Here is a 5757-nt window from a genome sequence, read left to right on the forward strand (position 1 = left end):
CTTCCTGTCCGTCCCTCGCGAGTGCCCCCCTGCGACGTTCGCAAGGCTTGCTCGCAACGTTCCGGGCGCGGGAGCTCCCTGCCCCACCGGGAGCTCCCTGCCCCACCCCTGCCCCGGGGCACGGGAGCGCTCCGCCCTCTCCCGGGGTGCTCCCGGGGCGCCCGCTTTCCCCCTTCCCGCACCGGGCCCGGGGCTCGGGGAGCGCGCCAGCGGGCGGGCCCGAGCCTCAGGAGCGCGGCCCCCGGGGCTGCAGAGCGCCTCCGGGGGCCTTGGCGCGCGCATTAGAGTGGAGTTGAGCGGCAGGCAAATTTGGGCCCCAACACTGGCGAAGTTTGAGGCGCGCTCGGAGTTGGGGCGGGAGAGCAAAAGTTGGAGACGACTGCCTCTGGAGGCCGAGCACGCTCCACTGCAGGCGGCGGCTCCGGCTCGCTTTTTTTTTTTTTTTTTTTTTTTTCAATACTGTGGAAAAAAAAAAAAAAAGATGTATCCGAAAAACAACCAGGAGGAAAAAAAAAAAAAAGCCAAGCCAGAGCTGCAGGCCGCCCGGGGCCGAGCCGCCGCCGGCAGTCGGGGGTCGTGGGGGGCGCCCGCCCTCCCTCCCCGGCCGCCGCTTTCTGTAGGGGGCACTGCAGGGTTGTGCAATCTCGAGTGGGAAAGTTCCCCGAAACTTTGACGGCCCCCCACCCTCCTTCCCCGAACGCCGATTCCCTGCGCGGAGGGGCCCGGGCCCCGCGCCCCACGGCCGCCCCGACGGTCTCCCCGCGCGCCCCGCTGTCCGGCCGGCCCGGGGCAGGGCTGGGGGGGGGGGGCGTCCGGGCAGGGGCCCCGCGGGGTACCGAGAGGCCCGAGCCCCGCCGGGCGTGTGACCCGGGGCCGAGGCCCGAGCCGGGCGCCGCGGCGGGGACGTGGGCTGGGGCGTGGGGGGCAGCGGGCCCGGGTCGCGGAGCCGCGCGGCGGCGTGGAGGACACGCGGGCGAGGGTCGCGGCAGCGGGGTCTCCGCCGCGGGAAGCCGCCCCGACCCCGGCTGCGGGCCCTCACGCCCGCGCCCGCTCCCGCGTCGCCCCAACTTGGCACACGCGTGTGTGTGGCGAGCGTTTCCTCGTGCCGAGCGCGGCGGGGAGCGGAGGCCGGGCTGGCTCCCGGGGCAGCGGAGCCGAGGCGGCCGCGCGGCCCACACCTGCCGGGGGCGCGTCCGCGGGGGTCCCGGGCCGGGGCGCCCCTCACGTCCTCGCCCTGCTCTAAAGGACCACGTTCCTACGTGTCGCTCGTGAAACTAAAAAGGAACGTCAAGAAGACCTTGGGGAACCAGGAAAATGCATCAAAGCGAAGGAAGCGGGAGCGCCGAAGAGCCGGGCCGGGGAAGGGGCTGCGGCTTGCGGAGCCGGGCGACGGCGGGGGCGCCGACGAGGGGCGGACCCCGCGACCCCGCACGCCGCGCGGGCGGACACCCGGCGCCGCCGCCCGCCCTGCGCGAGGCGGCGGCGGGCGGGGGGTCGCCGACCCTGACTTAGCTCGTGCGGGGGCCATTCGGGGAGCCGGGGTGCACCCCGAAAATTATTTGCTCGTTTGGTCCCCCACCAGCCCCCCAGCGATGTGATCACACCCCCCCCCCCCAGTCCCCTCTCCCGGCGCACGGTCAAGCCCCCCTCTCCGTCCGCCCTCGGAGAACACATATTGTGAATAAACAACCGAGCCGGTTGATGTTTCGGTCGGAACATCAGATTAGAAATGTGGTCCGCACGCTGTTCCTTTCTCTTGAGCACACTCATCACCTTGCAAAGCAGGCCCTTGTTTACTTCAACAGGCTCTCTCTCCCCGGGGCTAGAGCGCGGGCTTCCTCCTGGTAGGGGCCGTGTTTTATTCATCTTTGCACCCACCGCCATCGCACCTGGCTTGGAAGAGGCTCTGGATCGATGTTTATTAAATATGCGTATGAATGACCGAGAGCCCCGCGTTTTAGTCCCCAAACTGTCTGACCTCCGCCGAATGACTTTAAGCCTTTAGCGCCCTTATCTGTTAAGAAGGGGGGGGGGCGAGGAGGGGAATGTGGGGCTTTAATAATCCTTGTAATCCGTGCCCTGTCTACCTCTCTGGGGCTATTGTGAACATCAAGTAAGATAGGTGAAAACCTCTGTAAACCATCAGATGCTGAGCAAATACCGTATAGGATGGTTATTCATTCATCCCCTTCGCCGGGAAAGCTTTTAACAAAGTAATTCCCGGGCTTGTTTTCAGCAGACGGTGGTCGCCCTTCCTGGTCAGTCTTAAATATTTATTGCGGGCCAATCTCGTTCTTACACTTAGGAAATCAATCAGGCTTCCATTTGTTTGAGAGAAATGAACAGTGCTCGCACACATAAATAATGGAAGAAAATCCTCGTATTCCCAAAACAGCCACCCCAAGCAGCCCAAGAGCCCAACAGCACGGGGATCATGAAGAATCCAAGAGACTGGCAAAGGCAATGCCGTGCAGCTATAAGCCAGCCACAGCCAGGCAGGGGATTGTGTGCATGAAACAGTGTTAAGTGACAAGAAGAGGGCCCCGGAGGGGACAGGCACACTGGCCGAGACTGTATCCATGTATGCCCTGACCCATATTGGAAGGGGGGTGGGGGGGAGGATGTAAATCATTCTATTTGAATGTTCCTTGGCTGTTTAATTTTCCTGTCAAGTGGCTTAAGCCTGATTTTTTTTTTTTTTTTTTTTTTTAAGCATTCCCTCATGGCCAAGTATGTGTTTCCTTGGAATTGAAATCTGGGTTGATGGTTTTATATTTTAAAAGCTTTCATTGTGACTCATTCTTGGCCCGGGATAGGATTCTGTAATACTCCCTGAGCTCAAAGAGCCTGGGTGTCCTGTTTCTTGGGCTCCGTTCATACCCACTTTCTAGCATTTTGCCAGTGGATCCAAGAAGTCACTTTTGGAGACAAGTGTTTTATTGTGTTCCTGTCATCTTCGTCAGTGTGGAAGGGAACCAGAAACATGGAATTTCCCGGCCGAAGCCAGAGGACCGCAGGGGCCGGAGAAGGTTTTCAAGCGCTGATGAGTTCGTGGTCGGACGATGTGGGTCAGCAATGCGAGACTCACGCTCTGGTGAAGAAGTTGTAGAGGCGATGGGGCCGGTGAAGCCCTAATGTGGCCCTGGCATCTCGTGAGTGCTCCACAAACGGGCAACGCGGTTTGTGACAGCAGCCGCCTTGCTGACACACAGAAGGCCCTGCTCACGCAGGCTCTGCTCTCCCCGGAAGGCAGCGTCCCCAAAGTGCCGGGCATCATGGTGGGAACTGGGCACGCTCCGAGCACATTTGCAAGATTCCTGTTGTGTGGCTTGGGAATCCAGATGTGTCTATAATGTACTCTCATGTTTGAGACTGTTTAAACAGTCTCACATAGACACCTTTTGACTTTGACCTTTTTAGCGCCTATGGAAAGACAGATGGTCATTTTTTTTTTTTTTAAATCAAGATGAACAGCAAAAGCCTGATGCATACCGTGTTTGCACAGATCTGACATAACAGGCAGGTTCTGGCCAGATTTAGGAAACAGGAACTTGATGTTCCATCTCCCCAAACAGCCCCTCGAAACCTTGAGTGTTTCCAACCTCAGAGAACTCCCCCTAGCTCTGTCCTCAGCCACGACGCCTCTCCCAAGCAGAAGAGCTCCAGATAGAGGCAACAGTTCTGTTTTGTCCCGACTCCATTTTAGTAGGTTTTGAGACCAGACGGCTCAGTTCAGTGGGCATTTCCACAAACCTGGCAGCGGCCGGGTCTCGCTCTTGCCAGGCGCCGCTAGAAGGGGTGAAATGGAGCAAAACCCTTGCCTTCAAGGAATTTGCCGCGTGCCCTGACTCCACCCGCACGCAGGTTCTGACAGCCAGCCTCCACGCTGCGGCCGCGGTGACCTTTCCAAAGCACAGAGCTCATCATGTCACTGCCCGATTGAGGCCCCGGAACAGCTCCCTCTGGCCCACACCCGCGACGCTCAGCAGAAAACAGGTGCCCTCTAAGCCAGGCCCTCACTAATAGTAACTAATGATGGTCTTTTTGTGGTTGGCAGAAAAAAAAAATGAAGTTAATTGATGGAATAGTGTCCATTTTAGGTGTTACTTTCCTCACTCTTCTTTTTTTTTTTTTTTATTTAAAAAAAAAATTTTTTTTTTTAACGTTTATTTATTTTTGAGACAGAGACAGAGCATGAACGGGGGAGGTCACAGAGAGAGGGAGACACAGAATCTGAAACAGGCTCCAGGCTCTGAGCTGTCAGCACAGAGCCTGATGCGGGGCTCGAACCCACGGACCATGAGATCATGACCTGAGCCGAAGTCAGACGCCCAACCAACCAAGCCACCCAGGTGCCCCTCCTCACTCTTCTTAAGCCTTTGGACCATATTACCCCCTGGCTCTACGTACTACCAGACTATAGCTGATTGGTCCAGAATTCCGGATTTCATTACTTTTTTTTTTTTTTTTTTCACATATCAACATTTCCTCATGTTCTGCCTGTGGCTGAAGTGCCTTCTCGACACGGTGGAGTGTCCCCTGGGATGGAGGCCTGGCATTCGAGGCCCTTCTCAACAGGCCCCCCGGAGGGCTAAGCTTTCCGGGGCCTGGATTTCAAGTCTCCCCCATCGGCTTGGCCGACTCTTCCTTCAAGATTTAGTCCCCTCTGTTGCCTGGTGTAACAAATGTTTGGGGTAATCGGTGAATTCGCGGATTGAGAGAAAGACGAGACTAAATATTTGAAGTACCCAAGAGTACCAGGCGGTCGGTACCCTAAATGGGCGGCATAGATAGAGAGTACGGTGACCCTGTCTCCCCCCGCCCCCCCCACCCCCCAGCACTTGCTATGACTCCAGCCACACTGACCTTCTTACCTCAAACCTTAGCACAGGCTGGCCCCTGTCACCTGGGCTCTCCACGTGACTTGGCTCCTTCTCACGAGTCAGGTCCCAGCCCACCCCCTATAAAGTAGCCCCCCGACTACTTGCCCGTGTCCTTGGGAAAGGACTGGCCTCTCCCAGGGCCCTAGGCCCATCACACCCTGTACCCACACTCCGTCAACTTCAAGATTCAACCAACGTCTAACCTCATGGCTTTTGGTCTGTGCGGCCGAGGAAGAGACCTCTCTGATAGTAGCTCACACCAGCAAAGGATATCTTCAGCACTCCTCTCTCTCTCTCTCTCTCTCTCTCTCTCTCTCTGTCTCTCTCTCTTTTTTTTCCAGGACAATGTTGACACATATGTACTCAAATAAATCAACCTTCCCATCTTAACCATCTCCCTTGGCAGGAACAATAAGTTGATGTGCCAAAGCAGGACTGACCTGCATGACTCAACCCTTGAAAAATATAAAGGAAATCATTGTGTTTTCATGGTAACAGGTATTGAGACACAGAGGCTCGTCCATTTCTAGTTTTTTCCCATGGCTGTAGCCACTGACCTGTTTGTTGTATGCTGTGTGATGGGCGAGCACAGAGCTGGGCTGTAGTCCTCTCCAGATGCCATCCCCGTAGCGTAGCTGTTTATGGGTCGGGACCCCTTTGGTTACATGTGACAGAACCCAAATCAGATTGGCTTAAGCTTAAATTAAGCAAATATCGTGGCCCAAATGACTTAACAACAACAACCGAACAACAGCAAAAACAACCTCAGCAAAGCTAGATCCAGAGGGTACATGGTATGAACAGTCTCTGTCTCTGTCTCTCTCTCTCTCTCTCTCTCTCTCTCCCTCTCTCTCTCAGCCCTTCCTTCCTCTGT

The sequence above is a fragment of the Acinonyx jubatus genome, chromosome A3 (assembly GCF_027475565.1).
Source record: "Acinonyx jubatus isolate Ajub_Pintada_27869175 chromosome A3, VMU_Ajub_asm_v1.0, whole genome shotgun sequence".
NCBI classification, from domain to species: domain Eukaryota; kingdom Metazoa; phylum Chordata; class Mammalia; order Carnivora; family Felidae; genus Acinonyx; species Acinonyx jubatus.